General features: G+C 42.2%; 1 protein-coding gene across 5 annotated transcripts in view; it reads left to right on the forward strand.

Annotated features, from left to right (window-relative positions):
- The window catches only part of KLHL29 (kelch like family member 29), a 415,582-nt gene that overhangs the window by 36,535 nt on the left and 351,302 nt on the right, over nucleotides 1-27,745 (forward strand). For 3 of the 5 annotated variants that reach the window (XM_060272443.2, XM_088665646.1, XM_088665648.1), the window contains exon 2: nucleotides 18,667-18,767. The exons of 1 other annotated variant lie outside the window; for it this stretch is intronic. The gene's annotated coding sequence lies outside the window, so the exon portion shown is untranslated. Of the gene's footprint in view, nucleotides 1-18,666; nucleotides 18,768-21,661; nucleotides 21,781-27,745 lie in introns of those variants that run through there. One more of the 5 variants, XM_088665647.1, reaches the window with a different exon arrangement.

A 27,745-nucleotide genomic window follows, 5' to 3' on the forward strand; every position in this document is an offset into this window, starting at 1 on the left:
CGGGGGTCATTGCGGGCCGGATTGGCAGGCCAATTGGGCCGCATCCGGCCCCCGGGCCGTAGTCTGGGGACCCCTGGGACCCCTGATGTAAACTAACAATATGTAACAGATCACGATGAGAATAAAAGTTTAGTTATTTAATACGCATGCGTATTAAATATGAAATGAGGTAATGATGAATATTAAATATACAATGATGTAATGATTTATGTGATTGGTTAAATCAAAATCCTTTGACTGAAATGTTATAAATTCCTCTGCCCCATGTTGGGCGGGGTTGCAGTTTTGCGAAATGATTCGACTAGCCTATTGCTTTGCAATAAACAAAATGGACTCCTAACTCCTCTTGTCTCTGAGTTTTATTGGCTAACTCAGAAGATAGGCCATTTTTGGCCATGCAACAGGATCTTGCATGTTTATAATATAGGTATTACGAAAATATCGGTAGCCTTTCTAATTCGTTCTTGTTCATTTCACTTCCTTCTCTCAGTAATGTTCTTATAAGCCACAAAGTAAAATACAAAAACAGGCACTGAGGTGAAGTGGCTTGTGTGAAATAATGCTTAACACAGTTGTGATATCTTTCTATGCACTGCCTAACAATTCTGTTGTTTGTCCCTTGTTCATTTTTAGATTTCTTTGCAGTTACTCCAGTCAGAATCTTACATGCTTACACCTTGAGAACCCATTTTCGTAATTGGGATACCAAATGTCACTGTCTTTTTCTCTTTTGGTATCTTGAAGCTTGTGTGCTGGTTGCCTGTTCAAATGCCTCTGTTCAAATTCCATTGTTTTTGTCTATCTTATACATCCTCCCCACCATCATTAAAACTGGAAACTGTGGGTATAATCACCCCTTTTGCGTCTATCCATTTACGTCATCTCGGACAGGAGGCTGTTGCCTTGTTCCCCCCACTGTGACCTGATGTGTGCTTTTGCCATGCACAGAGGTGGGTTGCATCTTGGCGCATGCGAACGAATGGCGAAGAAATAGAATGTTGTTTTACATGCATATTGCTGAATCAGTTTAGTCTTGAGAGGGTAGCTGAGTCATACTGTTAATCTATGTTTTCAGTGGAAAAAAAGAACCTGTGCAGTGTGGCTTTTGCTGCTGTTTGTTTGTTTGTTTGTTTGTTCTGAGCCTCGCTTGAGCTATCATTCTTTTGATGCAAACTACAGCTAGGACCCAGGTGGCGCTGTGGGTTAAACCACAGAGCCTAGGGCTTGTTGATCAGAAGGTCAGCGGTTCGAATCCCTGTGACGGGATGAGCTCCTGTTGCTTGGTCCCAGCTCCTGCCAGCCTAGCAGTTCGAAAGCACGTCAAAATGCAAGTAGATAAATAGGAACCGCTACAGCGGGAAGATAAATGGCGTTTCCATGTGCTGCTCTGGTTTGCCAGAAGCGGCTTTGTCATGCTGGCCACATGACCTGGAAGCTATACCCCGGCTCCCTCGGCCAATAATGCGAGATGAGCGCACAACCCCAGAGTCGGTCATGACTGGACCTAATGGTCAGGGGTCCCTTTACCTTTACCTTACAGCTAGGTATTAATTTTATCTGCTCCCAAGAGCTGATCGGTTCTTACATGATGCTCCATTGTCTTTCGTAGGCCTGTACCTGGTGAAGGAAATGTTTCCAGGCACATCAGCAACCGTCCCTTGGGCCTCATCAGATACCAGCCTTTAGTAGCCGCTTCGTGTTATATGACCTTGTATAAGTAGCATTCCTGGTCTCAGTAAACGGCTGTTAGCATTAGGCCTGTGCTTTTTGAAGGTGCTGTTAAAGCATCTGGATTGATCTAAGGCACAGTACTGTGAAAGATCCTAATGGAAGATAAACAGAACAAGCATGTGTGGGGATTTATGATAAGGAAAACAGTTGTATACAAAGGACTGTTCTCTTCAGCACGAAGGCTCGCATGAGGAGGCGGAACAGAATTTATTACCCATTAATGGTTTAAATATTATTAAACCGTTGATATCCTGACTTAAATTAATGGCTTAGGGTGTGTGTATGTTAGCATAGCATAGCATAGCATAGCATAGCATAGCATAGCATAGCATAGCATAGCATATATATATATATATATATATATATATATATATATATATATATATTCTAAGGATTGTGTGTTAGAGAGAAATAAAGGTATGTACCAGATTGAGGCATGAAGGACAACTGACGTGGCTTCAGATAAGTTTCATTCAAAAGTCACTAGACTTGAAGGACCACTATCAGCTCAAGCATGATGCCCATGAAGGAAATATTAGGAACTAATGGATTTTTAGTTATTAAGCTCTTCAGTGTCCAAGGAACATTTCTTAAGTACTGTAGTGGTTGTTCAGCTCCTCCTTAAATGCCACTCCCTCTTGAAGAGGATGTATATGTCTGGTCATTGGACACACGTATGCCGACCGTTGTTAGATATTGCCTTCCTTTTGTGTTAATCTCTTCCATGCCCCTGGAAACACAGCTCAGGCATATTGTGGTGAAGTGTGATCCTGAATAGGTAAGGCAACACATAGTATAATATGGGATGGAAACTGAACGTTGGACTGAAGGACAACTAACACCTGCATTAATGAGTTTCTGAGGGCTGTTGTAGATAATTTTAGACAATAAAGGTTGTTGTTGTTGTTGTTTAGTCGTTTACTCATGTCCGACTCTTCATGACCCCATGGACCAGAGCACGCCAGGCACTCCTGTCTTGCACTGCCTCCCACAGTTTGGTCAGACTCATGTTCGTAGCTTCAAGAACACTGTCCAACTATCTCAACCTCTGCCGCCCCCTTCTCCTTGTGCCCTCAATCTTTCCCAATATCAGGGTCTTTTCCAGGGAGTCTTCTCTTCTCATGAGGTGGCCAAAGTATTGGAGCCTCAGCTTCAGGATCTGTCCTTCCAGCGAGCACTCGGGGCTGATTTCCTTCAGAATGGATAGGTTTGAACTTCTTGCAGTCCATGGGACTCTCAAGAGTCTCCTCCAGCACCATAATTCAAAAGCATCAATTCTTTGGCGATCAGCCTTCTTTATGGTCCAGCTCTCACTTCCATACATCACTACTGGGAAAACCATAACTTTAATTATACGGACCACAAAAGGTTACTGTTAATTTAATGAAGTCTCTGGTGCTTGTTAGACATGGTGTTAGAAGTCAGAACCACACCACAGAGCATCCAGTGAGGGGGGGAAAACGTTTTTGCAGCTCAATTCTCCTCACCAGAGGCTGCTGATCTTACCAGGCCTGATGGGATGGCCAGAATGGAAGCAGCAGTTCCCTCATGACAAAATTGCCACAAAACTAAATTCAAAAGTAACAAGATGTATGTATCATAGTACTTGGGCCCCCACAATGCATGTTTTTCGGTTGACATACAACATTCAGGCTCTGTGGTGTAGGCCTTCATTTATTAGTTTATGGACACAGGTGGCGCTTTGGTCTAAACCACATCGCCTCTTGGGCTTGGGGGTTCGAATCGCCACGCCGGAGTGAGCTCCTGTTGCTTGGTCCCAGCTCCTGCCAACCTAGCAGTTCGAAAGCACGCAAGTGCAAGTAGATAAATAGGTACTGATATGGTCAGAAGGTAAAGGCCGCTTCCATGCACTCTGGCACTGGCCATGGTCCTCCATGTGCCAGAAGCGATTTAGTCATGCTGGCCACATGACCCGGAAAGCTGCCTGCAGAGACAAACGTCTGCTCCCTCGGTCTGAAAGCGAGACGAGCACCGCAAGCCTTTGACTGGACTTAACCATCCAGGAGTCCTTTACCTTTTTTTCTTTTTTTAACCTTATTAGTTTGCCAAGTCGTGTGTTCTGAGGCTAGAAAGCATTAGAACCCCATATTGCACACAACCTTGGCAGAAGTATTAACCAGGTGTGCAGTTAAGTATTTGCCTCGGGCTATTTGTGTGGAAAAGGTGCCTTGGTAAGCTTTTTTTCTGAAGCACCTACTATATTCTGTCAAGCAGAATGAACTCTGTGAGCTCCCCAAACTCTGTCTCAGCCACGTTCGGCTCAATACATTTTTATTTATTATTTAGAAGGCTAACAGAAGTAGTGTAAAATGCAATCGGTCTCAACAGACCTAAGGAAAGGGGCCTCACTGTTTCTCTCGCTTTATCCAGGCCAACTCCACTTGACTTCTAGCAGATATGTGTGTAGCCTCAGTGACCATTAGAGAGGTGCTCACTCTAATACAGAAGCTTAGCCAAGGGAGCCATTTTTAATTACTAAAAAGGCCTACTATCGTACACTTTTGGGATGTAATGATCTTCAGGAGGAATTGGTAGTAGAGACTTTCAGATTTTACAGTCTTCCTTACTGCCCTAGGTTCAAATTCCTTTAGCCTGGATTCGTGCATCATGCAAGGAAAGAAGTAACCAAGTCTTGTATATTTTCATAGTCAGGAATTGTTTTATAAATATGTTTTGGGATCAAAGGCACCAATATTGTAACAAGTGCTTCTGTGTTTGAAGCACAAAAGTTTTATTTTTTCTTAAAAAAGCACAGTTCACTCCAAACAATTGTCTTTATAACATTGTGTGTTTGCAATAAATATTAGCTTTAGACCTTTGTTAACCCACCTTTTCACTTTGGCCATGTTAATAATCTGAATTTATAAATACTTCAAAGCATATCATTAAAAATACATTATTAATAACACAAAGACTGTTACTGTACTACCTTGTTGAATACCATCATTAGTTTTCTTTGCCTGCCCATTTTCATTTTCGGTTGTTGTTGTTTTTCACCTCTGGTGTAGCATTTATATAACTACTTTTACAGCAGGTATTTTTTGATGCTCCATAAAACCTCAGCTTGCTAATTGAGTGTCTGAATACTCCTGCATGTTTTGTTTATTTTATTAGTTTAATTTTAAAAACCTGTCTTCTGTAAAGCCACGATGTCTGAGTCAAGTCTGGGCTGAAATTCTGCCCTCCGAACCCCAGCTTAGGAAATGTGTGTAGGGGATTAAATATAACTTTTCTGGAAATTTGGAAGTTGTTGAAGTCACGGCCCTGATATGTGTGGGTGAGGGAATTATCCAACCTGAAACCCTGGTGAGTCAGTGTAGACCAGGCATCCCCAAACTGCGGCCCTCCAGATGTTTTGGCCTACAACTCCCATGATCCCTAGCTAACAGGACCAGTGGTCATGGATGATGGGGATTGTAGTCCAAAACATCTGGAGGGCCGAAGTTTGGGGATGCCTGGTGTAGACAATACAAAGCTAGATAGACCAATGGCTTTACTTTGGTATAAGCCAGAAGAGAGAGAAGAAACGCCATAGTGGACCTGCATCAGCACATCTGCCCCACCTGCAACCAAACATGTCTCTCCCATATCCATCTCTATAGCCATAGCAGGTGCTATAACTCGCCAATATTTTGGCTTTCCCCCCGAAAGGCGCACTCTTGCGTTGTGCCCCGAGACAGACGGATTCCAACCAAACTTTAGTATGTAGAATTATCCTATATTTTGAACGAGTGAAACACACCAATATACAGCGTTGGACATGGGAGTTACAAGCAAATGTGGTGTAAGCTAACTAAACATATCTTTTTGCAGATTGATACTTGGGGAGTGGAAAATGGAAAGAACCATTATGGTAGTGAGCAAAGGAAAGCTATGGCTTAAAACAGAAGTGCATGTGTTTCTAAAGAGAACATGGAAATCAATGTGCCTTTTATTCAATTTAGATAATGTTGCTCATTCAGGAACAGGAAACATTTCACAGGATTTTTCAATGTGAGTCTGGGACATGGAAAGTGCACTTTCCCTTGATTTTCTTACTTTCCATCTCTTCATCTTCCTAGTGTAGGGTTTTCTTAATGTATGGGAACATCTGACTATATAACACCCAGCTTGAATTCTGAAGTGATTCTGTCTTCTTTGAACCTCCTCTGTGTTTCTCTTGCGTGTGTGGATTGGCTCTGAACAGCAACTTTAACCCCCTCTGTCTTCAGGCCCCAAGAGAATGTACAACAACAACAGTCTTCCTATTCTCCAAACCAAGTCTTATGTGAGACTTTAACATTGCAGGGTTCAGTTGACTTTTGGTGATCCAAGAGATTAAATGGTGCTGTATGTTTGCCAGCAGAACCAGCTGCTGCAGTTTCTCCATCAAATAAAAGCTTGTGAACAAACAAGGTTTAGGGAAGGAATTCAGGGGGTGGGGCACAAGATTAACTCATACTCAAGTGTCTCTCCCCATCATCAAGAGAAATTATGGAAGAAGGTGATAAATGTGAACTATCTTTATTGGGCAGAACATTGCGGATTTTTAGTTTGGTAAATATGGAGGTATTTGGTGGTTGACTGGTTGTTAAAATTTAAAGTAGGTCACGGTACCCTCCACTGAATACTTCTAATAGCATAACTCTCTCCTCCAGAGTTTTAATTACAGTGGTGGCTTCCATAAGTGGATGTAGTTTATGGCATAGCATTCAAGACAGCTCATCCTTGCTCCTAGGAGTCATTTATATGGGCTCCAGGTATATCTGTCAAACCACAAATGGCAATGAAAGAATGAAGAATGTTAATTTAACTGAAGCTCCTTTTGCTGTTAATGGTAAGTACCACCAGCTGCACATCATAAACATTGCTGTTTATCTGCCTCGGCTCTGTATTATTCACTGAGGCCTACCGTGATTGATAGAGGTGGAATTGGAATGATGGGCTGAGCGTAACAACTTTCTCGGTAGTGCTACTTCAGATTGTGTTTTTTTATTGTAGGAGACAGCTCAGAAATTTTAATTACTTTTCAAACTAGCAAGTGCTGATTGTGTCAAATGCTGATAATTGGTTTATGACATAGAGGTGTGCTATAAATTAAGCAGAGGCCAACACAGATAATTTGAGTGTTTCCTAGCTGGGAGGGATGCAGAGTGGGGGAGTTCTATTGAAATGACAACTGACTGCTAGGGGACCTTCACTTTTATGTGTCAAAAGTGTCCATTACCTACAAGGTACACAGCTGCCTAAGCAACATATTCTATAGGAAGTGGACAGTCTTGGAACAATAATGATGTGCAAAGCCGCTTTATGATTGCACAAGTTACTGAATAATGTAGAACTCTGTGAAGCAGTTCTCCCCAGTATATTAAACATTAATGTTAACTTGGAAAAATAAAACGATAGACTTCTGTTCATCCATCAGAGATTAGATGCATTAAATTTACGGGTATATCTATTTTTATTGCATAATATCCTCTTCCATTGTCAAGTGATTAGTCATGCAGTTTATTATAGGACACTTGTGATCCGGAGACCTACCAGAGCATTTTTAGGCACACAGAATTTGTCTTCATGAAATAAATAGATAATATATATCCAAGTTGAAGTAAAAGTCTGGTTCAAAATTTGATCTCAGGGATGGACTTTCTCTTGGCACCACTTTTTCCCTAGAAAATATGAGGAACAGGCTTGGATTCGCACCAATTTCATGCTGCAACTCACTGGACCCAATAAAAAGCCCCCTAGGATGGTCAAGTGACACCTTGATGGTGTGGGATGTTGCCCAGAGAGCTACAGCTAGAGGCAGGTATTGGTGGGGACTTCTCTCCCCAGCTTGCACAATAGGAATTGCCTTCTACTTGTGCTATATCACACGCACAGCATGTTCCAGCTTATTTATCATCCTCCTCTATTGCCAGCCATCGTTTTGCGTTTATCAAAGCGAGATTCAATGCTTTTCCATCCAACGTCCTCCTTCACAGATTCTCTAAGGGCCGAGTCTCAGTTCTATTTTCCTGTGATAACCAGTCGACGGAATCCCTTCAGCATATACAGTCGTACCTCGGGTTACGAACACCTCGGTTTGCGAACAGTTCGGGTTACGAACTGCGCAAACCCGGAAGTGTTTTCGGCGCGCGCGCGCATAAGTCACGCGCGCGCGATCGCGCGATTTGCGCATGCGCAAAACGGCGGCGCCCATAGCGCTCGGTTTGCGAACTATTCGGGTTACGAACTGCGATCCGGAACGGATCGCGTTCGTAACCCGAGGTATTACTGTAGTTTTTACTTGCCCTCTGTATAGTGCTGTCCGGATAAACCTACTGAGACCATTAGTCCAAAAATTCTCTGGACTTCCAGTAGAGACTCATCTCGCCCTATTACTGCAAGACACTGACTTGTTTGTAACCTTGCAAGTGGCAAGATTTTTAACTTCTGTCCTGTCCTATAAGAGGCGAAATGGACATGAACCCTGAAAGCTTTTACCATACTGTTTTTCCTAATTTTTATACTATCTGTAATTATTATATTTTCAGCTCTATATCTATTTTTACTGATTGTAAAGCAAGTATGTCTCGTCGTGTCTATTTTTATGTGTATATGAGCTTAAAGCTATAATAAATCTTATCTATCTATCATCTATCTATCTATCTCACACATACTGGATCAAAAGCATTGCTTCCACATACAATGAATAAATAAGACTCGTAAAAACATGTTGCAAATGAAGTGCTTTGAGTCTTTCTTTCATTGGACCAGATGTTGGGTGGCTAGCTTTGACTTTTGGATCCAGTCCAGTGCAGGAGGCATAATATTGTCATGCAGCCTGATTCTGTGCATGTTTCCAGAGAAGTAATTCTCCACTGTGATGAGTCTATTAGGAAACTGGAAACCATTTCTCCAGCACAAGGACTCCAGTATTACCTCCATTTTCTAACTGTGGGTCTCTGAGGGAGGAATGCTAGCTTAGATTGTTTGTTGACTCTCATTTCTCACTCCACTTCTGGAATGCCCCTCATTTAGCAATTCCTATTTTACAAATATCAAAATGGAAGCCTCTTCATTTAAGTTTTTATAGCCCAAGAGAACCTGTGTGCTTTTCTGGACACCAACAAAAGATGAGCTGAGAAATTATAGTGCCTTACCGAGCATTTTTTTTGTGTCAAGGCCTCTTCCATGCTTTCATATGGTAACGTCCGTTTATTGCTCATATTTCTTTTCCTTTCTTCTTACGTTTTTATAAACTAACCTTTACTGCCAGCAAAGCTACTATGGTGCAGTCGTTTGAGCATATCTATCAGATATGCCTCTAAAATAAAAGAGCTATGTTGCAAAAAAGCGACCTAGCTCTTTAAACCCCCTGCTCCTATATGAGATGCAATTATGAACTTGAGATGGGCTGCCTGGATTGAGCAAACAAACAAAACTCTTAACAACTCCATTAACACTGTGTTCATTTTCATCAGTTATGGATTCCACCTAATGTACCACTAACCATTATTTTCTCACCTAGTTTGCTCAGCACTGACAGATAATAGATGAACCCATTACAAATATATTTGACACTGCATCCATGAAGATGTGAAAATTGGAGTCTCTCATCATGATTTAAAATGTGTGCTCACTCGCTCAAATGAGGTGGAAGAGGCTTTGGTGGAAATAAAGCAAGCCAAATTGCTAGAAAGACTGCCTCAGTGTCATTCAGGTTAATGTACCTGCATTGTGTCTTTACAGAGTCCACCCAAGAGTAGCATGGGATGAATCTCTGCTTCATCAAGAGTTCCCAGGATCATGGTTTTTCTCTTGGTGAGAAACACTTAATAAATGAAGATGGTGATTTTAATTCTGTCATTAATTCAAGGTCTGATAGGAATGACCACTAGGCACCTTGTCTGTGACCTTGGGAATGAAATCCCAATCTGATCATGACCAAATCTATTAATTTCCCTTTCTGTCACCTGTGTGTATTAGAGCATGCGTGAACCTCACCCTGGGACTTTATATATTAATCGAGGTTGTTGGTAATTCAGTAGATGTGACCATAAAGAGTTGGGTATAATACAGATTGGACTGCAGTATTGATAATGAGTGGTTGCAGACTCAGCCATAAACCTGTGGGGATAGTTAGATAGCCTTCATTTTCTTTCTGTTCTAAATTAAGACTTTTGAAATGTGGGAGGGGACTATGCAGAAGTGGACTTTGTATGGAAGGATTGTGAGCAATACTAAGTTTAATTCAATTCTGGTACCGAAAACAAATTATTTGCCTCACATTGTATTGTGAGGCGCTCTGTTCTTTAATTCCAACTGTATTTCTTTTATACCTCACTCTGGCTGCTGGACTAGTAAAAAAAAACCAAGATCCAACAAGCCTGAAGTCTGCCTTGCCCTCAGTGAAACAGATTATTTGCTCCACTTTGGGTGGATCTCATACATCGTTGCCATCTTATGAACTGGCTCCCAGAGCTGCCCCCTTGTGCGCTTGGGCTGGGTTATCATTCAAACGTAAATCTCGCTATACGTCAGGCTACAGGTGGAGGTTGATACAACCAAATGCTTCTCCATACAAAAACTTTAAAACTTCCTGGGTGAAAAGAACTTACTTGTATGTAAAAAATATAATCAGGTATGTTTCCCTGAATCTGTGGCCTGACAGCCCAGCCCAGACAGATTTGCCACCTCAAAGCGATGCAGAAATAACGGGGAATAATGTGGACATCATTTTATAATTTCCGTATGCCAAACCTCAGGAATCCCCCCCCTCCCGGTTCTTTGTTTTTCCTAGCCAATTGGCAAGTGTATTCATTCACAGTGTGCAAAGATTCGGGGGGGGGGGGAACCCTACTTAGCATATAAAACAAAAAAGTGTAAGATTGCAAGCTCCTGTTTAATAAACATACATAGTGCTTTTTAAAGGGGGCGTTTCTGAGTTTGCATCTGTGATTTCCCCATTGCTAATGTTTAAACATCTTGCTATTGAAGCTGTTTAGTCTCTCTGCCTCTCTCTTAAATCTGACTCCCCCCCCCAAAAAAAACCCCCCACACAATAAGATTTTAGGACTCTTGGAAATACATAGATTGCAGTAATGTCAAAAAGTGTTGGCAGCAATCTTGAAAGCTCTGTGTGCCTGAAAACAACCAAACTTCCAAGTGTCTAATTTTCCATCTAAATATGTCACACAGACTGGTGTTTTTAAGCTTTACATCTATCACAACATCAATTTTCACCCAGTGTTTGTTGGAAAGTTTTGAAGGAAAAAATAAAAGCTGCTAATTTACCCCCTGTAATTCCACGGCAGCCATCAAAGTAATGCATCTGACCACGTGCCCTTTTGGACACCTGCCTTTTCTGGATGGTTTAAAGCTAGTTGGAGGAGGCTGGCCAAGTTGGTACAGGTGTATGCGAACGAATTATTGCATGATTGGGTGCCCATTGCTCTTAAGCATTGGTGGTGGCGGTTTGCTCTTCAAAAAGCCTCACCTAGACCCAAGTGCTGTGTAATAGCTACCAGGCAGTTGCCAGTATCACTTTCGACAGCGGGGAAGGCAGTGGATAAGGTTGTTGCTGATTAGCTGGGTCCCCTTCATCTGGGTTGAGGGCTGGTTTGGGGACTGAATCAGCCTCGATCACCCTGAGCTTTATCAAGAGAGAGATAGGGGAGTGTGACCCTGTTACTCATGCTCGGTGTCTTTTGCTACTATTGACCATGATACTTTCCTGGGCTGACTATTCTGCATGGGTATTGAGGACTCTTGACTGTATTACCGAGGTTCCATTCCTACCTGTGCCATCATGTCCAGGGAGTAGCATGTGGGGGGTGCTCATTGGCCACCCGGCTATGGGATTCCACTGGACACTATTCTGTCTCCAGTGTTATCTAACATCTATATGAAGCTGTTGGGCGTGGTCATTATGAGTCTTGGAGCACAGTGTCATCTGTATGCTGGTGACACATATTTCTATATATGTATAGTATACCTGAAGGAGCGTCTCCACCTCCATCATTCTGCCCGGACACTGAGGTCCAGCACCGAGGGCCTTCTGGCGGTTCCCTCGTTGCGAGAAGCCAGGTTGCAGGGAACTAGGCAGAGGGCCTTCTCGGTGGTGGCGCCTGCCCTGTGGAACGCCCTCCCAACAGATGTCAAAAAGGAAAACAACTACCAGACTTTTAGAAGACATCTGTTCAGGGAGGCTTTTAATGTTTAATAGATTATTGTGTTTTATTCTTCTGTTGGAAGCCGCCCAGAGTGGCTGGGGAGACCCGGCCAGATGGGCGGGGTATAAATAATTTATTATTATTATTAATCTATATCTCCATAACATCTGAATCAGGAATGGCTGTGTATGTCCTGGACTAGCACCTGAGTGCAGTGGTGGACTGGATGGGACCCAGTTGTTTAAATCCTAAGAAGATGGAAGCTCTGTGGGAAGGTGGTTCCCATGTCTGAATGATAGGCCAATTGTCTTTTCTGGTCAGGGTTGCACAAGAGTGACTTCTGTGGCTAGGAATGCCTTTTTTGCAGCTTCGCCTGGTGCACCAGATATTGCCATATTTGGAATGGGACAGCCTGGCCACTGTAGTCCCATGCATTAGTAACCTCAAGACTGAATTACTGCAATGCACTCGGTTTGAGCTTCCCTTGGGCCTGAGTTGGAAGGCCCAGCAAGTGCAGAACTACTCATGGCGGCAGACAGTCGACAGCTTGACGGCATTTGACACCTCTGCGAAAATATCTGCTTCCCATATTACTAGTTACAGGTAGGTAGCCGTGTTGGTCTGACGCAGTCAAAACAAAATAAAAAAATACTTCCAGTAGCATCTTAGAGACCAACTATGTTTGTTATAAGTATGAGCTTTCGTGTGCATGCACACTTCTTCAGATACACTGAAACAGAAGTCACCAGACCCTTATGTATAGTCAGAGGGTGGGGAGGGGTATTACTCAGAAGGGTGGTGGGAATGGGTGATTGGCTGATAGGAGTGGTAAACCTGTTGATGACTGTTAACGACTGTTAACGACTGCAATTGGTCTTGCAGGAAAAAGCAAGGGCTGAGGTGCTAAAGAAAGCTTGATCATGTATAATGAGATAAGAACCCAGTGTCCTAATTCAGACCAGGTCTCTCCATGGTTTTAAGCTTGGTAATGAGTTGCAATTCAGCAACTTCTCTTTCCAGTCTGTTTGTGAAATTTTTCTGTAATACCCAGCTACTTTGATATCTTGTATAAAATGTCCTGGGAGATTGAAGTGTTCCCCTACTGGTTTCTCTGCCTTGTGATTCCTGATGTCAGATTTATGTCCATTTATCCTTTGGCGTAGGGTTTGGCCTGTTTGTCCAATATAGAGAGCTGAAGGGCCTATGAAGAGGTTAAATAATTAGATAGGCTTGGTCTTCTTAAGTTTATATTATATGAGTATTGGTAAGATGCACATTTAACAAATAGCACATTTTTCATACTTAATAAACCTCCTGTTTTTGTTGTTTTTAAATGTCCCTGGCAACTGTTGCTGTTTTATTACACAAGATTATATTTATATAGCATATTTCTTCTATTATTTTTTCCTTACATTTTAGGTGTGGCATATGTGCCACTCCTTCCCAATTCTCTTAAAAGGTAGAATAATCCAACTATAAACGAGTGTTTGATAGCCAACTTTAGTCTCCTAGCCTTTGTGAAATTTGCTATGTGAACTACACAGAAACACCTTATGTGCGCTTGGGGACTATATAATCCATTTTATATAAAAGAATTGGGGTTGGGTCCAAAGAGCATGGAAAGAAAAGAGCTGCTAGCAAAAGAATTTGTGTGTCACTATAATTATGAACTATTGCAGTTACCATGCTTCTTGTACAAAATTTTGATTTTCTTACATATAATATCTGCCTCAAATGTCCTTGTGTTGAGCAGCTGAGCTCTTTTTGCTTATCCAATTTAGGAGTCCTTTCGGCCTGCTGGGAACCCTAGAAAAGGATTTCTATAACAATTTATTATTTATACCCCGCCCATCTGGCTGGGTTTCCCCAGCCACTCTAATTCCACAGCAGTAGCCATATGGACATAGGATGTGTGAATGAGTTAAACTGAATTCATAGATGCTGGAAGTGGGGGTAGTATATATGATCTTGCTATTGTCCTTCCTTTTTAGTCCCAATGTTCAGTGTAATGTAGGAAAGTGCAACCCTGTAGAAGAACAGAAAATCATGCACCTGCCACATTGTTAATAACTTTTATCTCTCAATGTTGAGCTTCTAAGGCTACACAAATATATAATATACAGTCGTGCCTTGTTTCGACCGGGATCCATTCTGGAGCCCCAGCCACTAGCTAAAACGGACACAGGGCAAAGCGCCGCGTCTGCGCATGTGCGCAGAGCGGTTTGCGCTTCTGCGCATGCGTGAGTGGCAAACCCGGAAGTAACCCGTCCTAGTACTTCCGGGTATGCCACGGATGTTCACTGGAATGGACGCTAGACAAGGTGGATGTTCACGGAGGTATTACTGTGTGTGTGTGTGTGTGTGTGTAGGTAGATAGATTAGATAGATAGAAAGATAGATAGATAGATAGATATAGATAGATATAGATATAGATTATAGATTATAGATTATAGATATGTATCTGCTTATTAAAACATAAATCCTGGTACATCAACAACAGCTTAATTCTTATCAAAACAAAGTGTTCTGGCCATAAGTGGAATAATAATATATTGTAAGCCAGCTTGAGCATGGTTTTGACTTTAGAAAGGCAGTGTATAAATAAAATGATCGATTGATGATCGATTAAGGTTTTCTTTTGTCCGAATGTTTTTTGCATGGGAACATTTTCTTTTAGACGGCTTGTTTTCATAAGTGCTGATATTGATTCTACCACCCCCAGTGTTATTTAGGTATTTATCGGGGGGGGGGGAGGCGTTGTTTGTTTGTTTTCATAAAGTTTATACACTGCTTGATTGCAAACAACAGCAACACCTGCAGCGGTTTACAAAAAGATTTTAAAAATCAAGAAAAAACCACAACCATACTTTAAAAGTTAAAATACTGAAACTGATGAAAAATACCTCAACTTTCTTAGCATCTGGGTAGGTTTGTCTAAACGAGAGTGTTTTTTACAAGGTGCCAAAAATAGTATAGTTGGAGGCACCTTCTTGATCTCAATAGGCAGGGAGTTCCAAAGTGAACATGCTGTCACACTAAACAATCTACCTGTATATTCCGGCGTATAAGACGACTGGGCGTATAAGACGACCCCCAACTTTTCCAGTTAAAATATAGAGTTTGGGATATACTCACTGTATAAGAAATACGACCCGGCGTATAAGACGACCCCTGACTTTTGAGAAGATTTTCCTGGGTTAAAAAGTAGTCTTATACGCAGGAATATACTGTAGTTCTTACAAATGAAGAGTGGTTACTATGTGGTATAATTTTTTTTATTGGAGCTAGGCATTTAGGAATAATTTGATAGAGAAAAAATGTTTATTATCGGATGAATGACAATTAAACAGCAAAAAGAATATTAAGTGCCCAATGTTGGAGGGGTTGCAATATGCCACCAGGACTTTTCTACATCTTTGGTGACACTGTGACAAGCTCTACTGCTTTTAGTCAGCAGCTTTCGAAGAAATAGGAGTAATTTGTAATATTATGATGAACCCAACAGCTTTGTTGGCCTTGCTAGGAATAATAGCTAAATCAATATAATACCCTGTTTCCCCTTTTTTAATACGTAGTCGTAAAGTAAGCCATGGCAGAGTTTTTAAGCATTTGAGAAGTATAAGACATACCCCGAAAATAAGGCATACTTCCGCGCTGCGGAAACCAACCCCCACAGGCACCTCCACTCACAGAGTCGCTCCATGCGGCCGGCACTGCAGGAGTGCGATCAGCTGTGAAGTGGCGCTCCAAGAGCTCCGCTTAACAGCTGATCGCGCTCTCGCCTTGCTAGCTGCATTCCCGCGCTCCACCTTCTCGTCCACAGTCATCCCTGCCGCTTCCATGCTTGCCGCCACCACTGGGCTCACTGCTTCTTCCTTGCCTGGCCCGGCCAAGGAGCTTGGAGCGCCCTGCAGTGGCAGGCGGAGCACCTGAGCCAGCGGCCTCCGCCTGGCCCGGCCAAGGACTCCTGCAGCCCCGCCACTCAGAACCGGTGGCTGCTGCAGCGCCGAGCACTCAAGAGAGCCCAGCAGCACCCTGAGCCAGTGCCCTGAGCCGTAAAAACCATACCAGTAATAAAAAAATAAGACATCCCACCGAAAGTAAGCCACCCTGTGTTTTTTTGAGGAAAAAAAGTTATAAGACGGTGTCTTAAAAAGGGGGAAACACGGTAATAGCTAAATCTCACCGGGAGATGTTGATATTTTTCCTGGTAGCTGCCTGCTTAGAAAGAGCCAAATGTTTGCTCTGCAATCAATAGATTCATGGTATGCTCAGGTGTGGTCTACAGCTCTGGCTGATTGACCCGCCAGGTCAGGACAGCCAGAGGCAAGGTGAGTCCTTTATCCTTTACAACACCCGGCATCCATTCCTCTACCATATGAAAAGCAACAGTCGATCAAGACAACCTTCTCAGACTCATGGAAACATCTAGAGAGACCTATTGGATTAGTTTTAAATAGGCATTATAAATCAGTTCTAAGTAGTGATCCTGACTTTAAGCTATTGCACCTCCCCCCCCCCCGAGAAATGACAAACTAGCTGATTGTGTCGGTGTTTATTGTATTTTGAATTGCCTTTGCTACGTGTGATTAATGGAAAACACAAACTAGAGAGAATGAGCCATGGTTTGTTCATCTGTGAGACAAGCAATGGTTTGATAAACAATTATGGCTTAGCATTACATGGGAACCAGTCCACTCCTTCATTCCTCCCAGTGCTGGCTTACTGCTATGACCAACAGTAAGCCATCACAGTTCAGTTTCTTCACACCATGCATAATTTTAGAAACCCTCTCTCATTTCTCCTACTTTCTTGTTTCTGTTGTTTAGTCGTTTAGTCTTGTCCAACTCTTCGTGACCTAATGGACCAGAGCACACCAGGCACTCCTGTCTTCCACTGCCTCCCGCAGTTTGGTCAGGCTCAAGTTGGTAGCTTCGAGAACACTGTCCAACCATCTCGTCTTCTGTCGTCCCCTTCTCCTTGTGCCCTCCATCTTTCCCAACATCAGGGTCTTTTCCAGGGAGTCTTCTCTTCTCATGAGGTGGCCAAAGTATTGGAGCCTCAGCTTCAGGATCTGTCCTTCCAGTGAGCATTCAGGGCTCATTTCCTTCAGAATGGATATGCTTGATCTTCTTGCAGTCCATGGGACTCTCAAGAGTCTCCTCCAGCACCATAATTCTCTAAACTTAAGAAGCCCCAAATGCAGTGCCAAGCCAAATAGATGCTGATTTGCTGCTTCGCTTAACCACAGTCAGTGGCTTGGTTTTGCACCTGAGTGCTGCACTGCAAGTGTCAAAACATCGTCTCCTCGCATGCGTCACGGTGAAAAGCGTGGCTTGTTACTTGTACATGTGGATTTTGCTTTGCTATTCCTATACAGATCAGAGAAGTGTAACTGAGATGACCCTCAGTTTCAGCTACTAAACTATCTAGTATCTCATTTACCTTTGCAGGACTCCTTTCTCCTGCCTCTCTAAAATCTTTGTTACACGAGGCTGAAATGTGATGTACTGAAAATACAAAATCAATACGTGGTGTTATATTCACTTTAAAAGAAAAAAAATTATATTGATTCTGAGGTAATGGCAGCAGTTCATTTTGCAGGAATGCATGCCACCTCCTGTCTTTAGGGTTATTTCCACATTTATTACATCTGAGCACATGGATATAAAACTGTCTTGATGTTCTTTTATAAGTGGGTACCAAAACTGAACGTATTCAAGAGAGAGAGAGAGAGAGAGAGAGAGAGAGAGAGAGAGAGAGAGAGAGAGAGAGAGAGAGGTCAGTATGCAACAGGTTTACTCACAGTATACGCAGTGAAATTAATCAATTTCAATAGGTTTACTTTGTATTTAAAAATTTGGTGAATATTACCCATTGAACTGTGACTTTAGCATGTTTCCTTAAGAGCGAAAGTTTATTATTGTAGTTTCCCCCCTTTTATTATGCATAGATTCCTTCTAATGCTGTTCTTGAACACTATGTCATATGTGTTTCAATACCACCTTGGGTTTCAGGTAGTATTTTAAGGGTGTTTTTACACCTTTTGAAGGAAACAGCTTGCTATCCTGCTCAAAATCTGCCAGTGGAATCAAAACAGCAAAGAGTAAACCTCACTTTTTGTGGGCTGTATCATTTCAGGCTGCAGGTGGTAGGGTTGTTTGAATTCTCCCTGCCGCTGTACTAAAATGGTAAGACCCAGCAAAAAGATTTACCACTCCATTCTGGCTAAATGCGTGAATGAGCTTTCATCCAGCCCAAAGTTTTGGTAAAAATACTGTCGTTAGCGATATTACAGCACTGCACATTGTTGCCAGATTTAGTTCTGTTTTAGTAATGGAGGCAACCAAACAACCTGTTTGGCTCTTGGTGTATATATTTTTGTTTCACTTGTGGGAAGAATCACTGTCCTTCAAATTAAGCCGATGTGAGGGCGATCTGGCTGTGACATCTGTCACCCCACTGATTGCCAGGGTTGATACGGCTGATCTGGCTGGCTAGGCGGTTGTCCCCTTCCTCCCTCACCGCTCCATGTGCGTCCCTCCCGAAGCTGCGCGCTCAGTGGAAGAGGACGACCATCCCATATAGAAGGAGTGTACCGTTCTTTGGTCAAGGGTATACGATAGCTGCGCTCCCCTGCTAGAACCCCCAAACAAGCTCAAATTAAGCATTGTATATGAAACTTCTGCTAATGTGAATTTATTTGTTTGTTTATTTATTTATTTCAGTTGGATTTCATTTTCATAAATTTACATTTTCTTCTCTCCCCCCCCCCCAGGTGGCTTGTTTTCATAGACCCCTTGCTTTAAGGAGTTGGAATCTTTTGGTTACTTCTGATTTCAAGAGATTGATTTAAATACAGATTCTGGGAACTGTAAGGTAAGCTCCCCCCCCCTTTTTTTAAAAAAGCAGTGTATTCTGTTTTGTCATGTATTCTGTTTTGTCATAAATGTGCCTTTTAAATGGTGCCAACCTCTGTATTTATGTCTGTTTGTCACGTTACTTAGTTCACCAGGCCTGCTAAAGACTGATGTACATGGAGCTATATCTGGGGTGACTTGCAACAATATACAATGATGTACACTCCGTTGCTGTAGCTAATCTGCTCGCTAAACTGCTGCACCAATTGGTTTGTTGCGAGGCAACAGTGCCTACCTTACAACTTTATATCAGAGCAGTTTTTCCATTAGTGTAACCATTTTCGGAGTGGCGCTAAAGTGCTACTCGTTCTGCTATTAGTGGTGTTGGATTACAATATTGGTATTTAATCTGCTTCTGTAATTGTTTTTTTTTTGGGGGGGGGAATCAAGTCTTTTCTGAGATGTTGTTTTGGTAACCTCTCTTCTGCTCATTGCTTTGCAAACCTAATCATACCAAGTTTCAGGGCTCCCAGTATTGATGTCAGGCTGGTAATCTTGCAAGAATTCTGCAACCTGGGGAGACATATCAGCTTGTTTCAGTTGTAAGTCCGCAATCCCCCAATCTTGTGAAATTCACTGAAGTGTATTTCAGTACTTGGTACAAGCACTGCTTTACTGACATACGAGGGGGGGCAAATCCCCTCTTGTCCATGCCTTCGTTAATGGTCATAGTTTGTGCCATGTATTTCTTCCTGCCCATTACTGTAAAATGACCTTGCTTTGAAATTGCCTGCTTTTGTCCACTTTTGTTCCTGGGGGAAAAACAAACAAACCTATGTTCCTTGTAATAATAATAATAACAATAATAAACTTATTTGGCAGGGTGCAAATAGCGCTTTAAAAAAACTACCGGTAAGCAGTTTACATAAAAAGGTACAATATTCCTTTTAAAAAATGCTGAAAACAAAGAGACTTAAAATTAACCAGATAGAGATAAAAACCAACTTCCAGTTCTTGTACATTTTCTTCTTTTTCCATAATATTGCTGTGGGCTTCTGAAACATATTCACGCTGCAAAGCATTTATAAATTGCAGCCCAGAAACAGTATAGATATTCCAATAATATAAAGCAGGCATCCCCAAACTGCGGCCCTCCAGATGTTTTGGCCTACAACTCCCATGATCCCTAGCTAAGAGGACCAGTGGTCAGGGATGATGGGAATTGTAGTCCAAAACATCTGGAGGGCCGAAGTTTGGGGATGCCTGATATAAAGTAAAGGATGGTTATCTTCTTTTCTTTCCCCTTCCTGAAGCAGACATTAGTTTCCGATGCACTGCTAGAAATATGAAGTCTGTAGTCAGGGTAGGAACAAAGGAGTACTGGGACTTAAAGCTGTGATGCAATTGTGTATTACCTTGGGGAAGTTATGTGAGATAGCTAGTGTGCTATCAGTGAAACAGCAATTGCCCATGTAGTATTAAGAGGCTCACGTACTGAACAATTGAATCGGTGAGGTTATTAAAAGCATATTTCAGGAAAGTCTCAACAGTGCGTCTCTTTCCGTAGCTTAGTAAGCAAAAAGCACTTGAAAGAAAAAGGTGTTACAGGAAGGCGTCGTAACTTCTGCAAAGTGTCTGTTTTAATGTTCTCCCTCTTTAGTTTTTTAAGTGGTTCAAAAAGAACATTTATTTGATTGGGATGCCAGTTATCTCTGTCCTGCTTTTCTTTTCTTTTAAAAAAAAGTTTCTAATATTGTGCAACAAAATGAGATGCTTTTATCAAAATTACCTTGTGGGAATCTAAATTGCTGCTTGAAAATAAAAGGTGAGATACAGTAAGGTGGCTAGGATGCCTTGATCCTGCGCAGTTGAGCTTTAGGACTAGAACCAGATCTTGGGAACAGATATTCGAAACATGCCATTATTTGCAAATGTAACATGCTTTCACAAAAGCCAGAAATACAGTAATAATGAGTGGAGAGTAAGCTTTCAATGTCCCCCCCCCCAAGATTTAAAAGCTTTTATGCTAATAAAAGATCTGGCAAATCCTTTGTTTTTGAGGAAAATAACTTTAAAAAGCTACCTTTCCCATATGTCTTCCAGTCCATCTGTGTTGCTAGTATAACAACCTCATTTCTCACCTTCTTTCATAGGCATTTTGCCAAATTCTCTCAAAGTTTTATCTAGCACATGCACTAACCCTTAAAAAAAAAGAGCAGTCTCCCTAAAAGAGTGAACTCTATTTAACCATCAGTACAATCCAGAAAATGACTGGTGTACTAAATCCCCATTGAACACCATGAGATTTAAAGAGCTTAACTGTACATTGAAGCCCCACTGATCTCAAAGAGGCTTGAGCACATCTATCCTTTTTTCTGAATTGTATTAAAAGGGCAATAAGGAGCCGTGTGGGGTGTCCAGCACTTCGACCTTTAGAATATCAGCATTCCTAGTACTTCTCTATCATCGAAGCAACTTTCAATCTAGTTAGCTTCACTGTGTTCCTGCAACTGTTCCTCTATGACTATGAACCTGAAACAATTATTGGGGAGTAAGCCGAAGAGCTTTCCCTTTTCAGTGGGAACTCATAGTCCCATAGACTTTTTGTGAACATATCTAGAATCACACTGCACAATAACTATCAAACTGGCGCACCGACATCCCCAGCAGCCAATCAGTGCTGTTGGAATGTTTCCCTGGAGCAGGGATTCCCCAAACTGGGCCCTCCAGATGTTTTGGGACTACAATTCCCATCACCCCTGACCACTGATCCTGTTAGCTAGGGATGATGGGAATTGTAGTCCCAAAACATCTGGAGGGCCCAGTTTGGGGATGACTGCCCTGGAGGAAGAGGAAAGAGAGCTTAGTGGAGAGCTCCCTCAGCAAGATTTCCTGTCTCCCTCCTCTTTTCAGGAAAGAATGAAGGAAAATCCACACTCGGCATCTTAGTACCATTCAGACCATCTCAGTAGAAATATGAATGACCCACATATAGCCCACTTCCTGCTCCCTTTTGAGATCTGATTCAACCAGTAAGTGTATAACAGTTTTCTGCTTCTGTCCGAAATAAGAAACGATATCTACTAACCTCTGAACAAGTCAGGATTCTAAACAGCTTGAGAGCTGGTTTTGGATAGTTTCTTGTGCTTCCTGGTTCGGATGAAATTGAAAGGATGGGTAATTAGAGACTCCCATATTGCATTCAGGTTCATGTCAAAGGAAGCAACCAACAGGCTGTGTGCTCAGGCAAAGGCTCATTCATCTCTCTGGTTATTAAGCTGACACAGTCCTTCTCTAAACTCCTTAGAATGGTGTCCTATTGGGAGACGAGCCACACCCCTGCATTATTTTCACTAGGAGAGGCTAAAAACCATCTGAACGGTTTCCATCCTACTACTATAGAGCTTTACAATCTCTGCTGCTTATTTTTAAACTTGCCTGACTGAGGGGATGATCATGGGCATAGATACGTAAGCCAGGCAGTGGGTAAGCCATACATTCAGTGCGTATACCTGCTTGTTTGACCGATACAGTATGCCTTCCAGCTCTTATGATTCCTCCAAAGAAGAGGAGGTGTCATGTGAACCAAGTCTTAAATGAAGTGCCTGAGTCATCTGTTACGTTTTTATGGGGGAAGCTTCGGTTCAGTCTGCTGTGACTCGGAGACTATCCTTGGCTGGATCAATGTTGTGTGAACTAGCCCATAGATTATTTCATTTCCTTTATTTGAGCTGTCAAGCAATTGTTGTACACATTTGACAGGCATTTTAAAGCTACTTCAAGAAAGACAGATCATACTTTCATAGAAAAACTCTGCAGTATCTCATTTAGTGTGCAGCCTGAAACTCCTGGTGATAAATGATTTCAATTAAAGCTAATATATTTTAAGAAAACATTATTGATCAGTGTGTGCTTTTTACTGGAACACTGCCCCCTCCTTGTCCCCCCAACTGAAACTCAAGAGATTATCTCATGTCACTAGAAAATAAATTATAATGTCAAAAAGAGCATTGCTTTAAAGGTCAGAGGGCCCATGTGCTCTCTTTCCCAACAATGTTGAGATTTCCCCCAAACTATCAAAATAACTGTTATTACAAACAAAACAAATTGAGATTCTGAAAGTTAATAATAAAACATGAATTACATTGAGGTAGCAGTGAGAACTATGCCTTCAGCTAGAAGGGATCAGAAATGAATTTTACTCTGTTCGTATTACTAAACAGTCTATTATTCCCATGAGCTATTTCAGAAACTTTTGGTCTTGTTTTGGGATTAGAAATAACTTATACATATTCAGCACCACACACCAGACACTTTTCTTACTGAGCTATTAATGGAATTTTTGTGGAAACAGTACCCTGTGACTTTCTGTACTCTTATATGTAAACACTGCATTGTGTGTTATGAAAACCTTCAAAGGAAAGCAAACATTTTTTCCCCAAGGAAAGCAATTTTTATGAATATATGAAACTGCCTTATAGTCAGACTTGGTGAGGCAGTATTGTCTCCCTTCAAGGCTTTGAGTTGAGATTCATTTCAGCCCTTTTACCTGAGCTTAAAAACATAAAGCAAGGATGTGTGAATTTGAGTGTGGAATTATTTGCATACCAAGCCTATATTCTCTACCACTGATTTTTAAATTACCGTATTTTTTCTGTAGGTTCCCCCCCTAAACAGGGGTTCCCCCCTAAAAATAATGTCCAAAATTTGGGTGTGTCTTATACATGGATAGATCTTCCCCCATTTTCTTAAATTGGAGTCCCCCAAAATAGGGGGCGTCTTATACATGAGGGCATCTTATAGATGGAAAAATACAATATCCTGCTCTTGCATGAGGCTTCCCAGGGGTTGCCTATTGAGGAAACTGATCAGGTCTGCACCACCAAACACTTAATTTAAGTCGCTTTATTGTCCGAGGGAGCTGGCGTACAGCTTCTGGGTCATGTGCCCAGCATGACTAAGCAACTTCTGGCGAACCAGAGCAGCACACGGAAACGCCATTTACCTTCCCGCCGGAGCGGTACCTATTTATCTCCTTGGACTTTTGACATGCTTTTGAACTGCTAGGTTGGCAGGAGCAGGGACCGAGCAACGGGAGCTCACCCCGTCGCAGGGATTTGAACCGCCGACCTTCTGATCGGCAAGCCCTGGGCTCAGTGGTTTAGACCACAGCGCCACCCATGTCTTGAGGTTACTAATGCGTTGAGGTTACTAATGCGTAAACCAGGCACCCCCAAACTGCGGCCCTCCAGATGTTTTGGCCTACAACTCCCATGATCCCTAGCTAACAGGACCAGTGGTCAGGGATGGTGGGAATTGTAGTCCAAAACATCTGGAGGGCTGAAGTTTGGGGGTGCCTGGCGTAAACTAATGTGGCCAGGCTGTTGCCAGTGGTTGACTGTGGTTGTAGCCAGTGTGCTTTCTGGAAGTGGTAAAAAGCATTCCTGGCTTGGTCCTCAAGTGACCTAGAGGTATCAAAGAGCCTCTGACTGAATACATGCACTTTTAGAGGGAGGACCACTGTGACTCTGGAGTGCCATCTCTTTAAATATACAGGACATATCCAAGCAAGTCATAATTTGAGCAGACCCATTGAAATAAATAGACTTGATTGATGTTCAGTGGGCCTAGTCTGAATATGATTTAGGATTGTATCCAGCTACAGACTTTAGTTGATTATGCTACTCCCTATGAACTCTCATAATTTGCCCCTTAATTTCTAATATTTTGTGGTGCAGGTGGACCCTTTGGTCTAGCCTTTTTGAAATGTTGGTTTACATGGTTGCCTTGTGACAGCTTGTGCCATCCATCCCTTTGAATGCAAAATTCACACACATCCACCCACTTGGTTGTATAAGCATGAATGTACAATTTAAAAATCAGAATATTCTCTTCTGCAAAAAAACAGTTGCAATTTGGCAGCGGGAGATTTCTGTTGATGGGTCTATTTGGCCGTAGGTTTTTGAGGTTGGGAACAGTTCTGACACATGATGATGCACCTCGGAAGCTTCCCTACAAACACAGCTGTTCCTGTATTTCCTGTCAACCTCCTTTGACCAGCAGTTCTTTGCAGGAGTGTTTAAAATGCTGCTTGAATCAGCTAAATCCGACTTGCACTATGAATGAACTTTGGTGCAAAGTTAGACGTGACTGTGGAGACATGAATTATTGAAAGGTAAATTGTTTTTAGTCACTGTTTCTGAGTTCATGTAGTGTTTGAAGAGAGGAAGAGTTGAAGGCTACTGAGAGGACGGATTGTGTTCATGATGAATCTTGAAGGGTTTTGCCTACCTTTGCTTTGAATTCAGAAATCTACCTTACTTTGCTTTGAGTGAAATTTCAACTTTTAGATGAAAAAATATATAGTGTGTTCTACAAGCTTTAGCAGCTACTTAAGAGAGCTTGTTTTCAAAAAGGGAGGCATTGGCTGTTAAAGTCTGTGATGAACGCCATTAAATGCTGTGTACAGCTTCTTAAATCCTTTATACACAAATATTTTAATCTTTCTTAAGCCCTTTAGCACCTTCCTACACACTCTCTCTTTATAATGGAAGAGGCAGATTTCCCTCCCCCTTTTGGCAGCATTATTTATGTAGGAGGATCTTAGCGAGATTGTAATCTTCCACTTCCCTAGTCATAAGCCTACTCAGAACTTCTTTTTTACATTCCCACCAAGAGAAAATCTTCAAGAGCTAAATTTGAATATTGGAATTGCCTCTAATATCCAAAAATAAATGGTTGATTGGCTGTATATTTAATTTATCAGTGTAGAATTGGCAAAGTGCATGTAGTTCGTGGTGTTTATGTTTATAGCATTCTAAGATGAGCCCTGTGTAGTCCTAATACAGAATCAGCATTTGAAATTAAAAGACGCCTGCTTCTTGGGAGAAAAGCAATGACAAACCTAGACAGCATCTTAAAAAGCAGAGACATCACCTTGCCGACAAAGGTCCGTATAGTTAAAGCTATGGTTTTCCCAGTAGTGATGTATGGAAGTGAGAGCTGGACCATAAAGAAGGCTGATCGCCGAAGAATTGATGCTTTTGAATTATGGTGCTGGAGGAAACTCTTGAGAGTCCCATGGACTGCAAGAAGATCAAACCTATCCATTCTTAAGGAAATCAGCCCTGAGTGCTCCCTGGAAGGACAGATCGTGAAGCTCAGGCTCCAATACTTTGGCCACCTCATGAGAAGAGAAGAATCCTTGGAAAAGACCCTGATGTTGGGAAAGATTGAGGGCACTAGGAGAAGGGGACGACAGAGGACAAGATGGTTGGACAGTGTTCTCGAAGCTACGAACATGAGTTTGACCAAATTGCGGGAGGCAGTGCAAGACAGGAGTGCCTGGCGTGCTCTGGTCCATGGGGTCACGAAGAGTCGGACACGACTAAACGACTAAACAACAACAACAATTTGAAGGAGCTAAAATGAAGGGTTTATGCTACTGTAAAACAGTTGCCGTCTTCATGGTTTGGGCTCTGTTTTGACAGTAGTTGTGCAAGATTCTAGGTTTTCAGTAGGCTTAGAAGCCCACTATATATTCTTCTTGCTGTCCGTGGCAGAATTATTTAACACTAAACGGAAGAGTTGTCATCAGTTAAATGAGGTGAGAGTTGGTTGCTTTTTATGTAGAATCAAAGGTACACCACCTCTGCTGCTATGAGCGAAGATTCTGTTATATTTCTGCTTCTGTTTCCATCAAATTACTTCCTTTTGCTAGCACCATGTGGCAGATCAACTAGGTGCCTCCTTGATTTATCTGCTTCAGAAATAAATAGGAGTAACTCTGATGTGTTTTCATATGGCTGCCATCCAAATAAGGACCCTGTAAAAGAATAATTTCATCTGAGCATTTCTGAGCTCTTTAAACATTGGGGCTCAGTAGTCCTTTAAAGGAGAAAAACATCTTCTTGCTATATAGTGTTGCATGTCAGTTGCACTTTTTTTAATTCTTCATGTTCCTCATTTAGCAATGCATGCTGCTGTAGTCTGCCCACTACCTTCTTTCTTCTTCCTCCACCCTCAAATCAAGTGCTGAAAATATAGAAGAAAACAATATACTTTACCACACATTGTGCTTCATTGGCACCTTTTCTCCACACTGCTATACTTGGGCTTGTAAAGGGTGCATTGTGGACTATGTTTTTAGTGCAAAACTGCTTACAAAGTGGGGATTCTGGTCTGCAATTAGGGTAGTGCTGCTTCAGAGTAGTCCCAGCAAGTGTGAAAACTTGAATAACATATTGTGAGGCCCCAGGTAAGCCCCACCCCACATGCACACCATTTGAATGGCAACCCCCCCATCAACTTGGAAGGGGGCAGCCCCCTCAAATATTTTATTCAGGGGAGGAAATGGGATCTTAGCCCCTAGGAGTTGGCTCCTATAAGTCCCAGTCTTACTTGGATGGCTGTCTCCAGAGGGTGGTACCTGGAAGAGGATGCTCAGGTTCTTGGATCCTCGAATGTGGGGTCAGATTTATCCTCCATGCTGCTGAACGTCTACATAAAGCTGCTGAGTGGTGTCATCTAGGGATTTACAGTGTGTTGTTATCAATATGCTGAGGACATGGAACTCAATTCCTCCTGTACTCCAGGAGGTGTGGCATAGGATGTACCAGACCAATGTTAGGCTTCCATAATGAGAGCCAATAAACTGAAGCTCAATCCAGATTAGACTGGGGCACTGTTTCTGTTTAGTTCAACCTCTTCTGCATGGGGTTGCAATCTCTCTAAAGGAGCAGGTGCACGGTTTCGGGGTACTTCTGGCTGTATGTCTGCCTGTGGAGGCACAAGTGAACTTAGTGGTGCAGAACACCTCCTATCAGCTACAACCCTGCCTGGACAGGGAATGCCTAGTTTCTGTTGTCTACACTCTGGTAAACTCTAGGCTGTATGGATATACAGGGACGCGGGTGGCACTGCGGTTTAAACCACTGAGCCTAGGGCTTGCCAATTGGAAGGTCGGCGGTTTGAATCCCCGTGATGGGGTGAGCTCCT

This window comes from Zootoca vivipara, chromosome 3 (genome assembly GCF_965207765.1).
Source record: "Zootoca vivipara chromosome 3, rZooViv2.hap1.1, whole genome shotgun sequence".
In the NCBI taxonomy this organism is placed as follows: domain Eukaryota; kingdom Metazoa; phylum Chordata; class Lepidosauria; order Squamata; family Lacertidae; genus Zootoca; species Zootoca vivipara.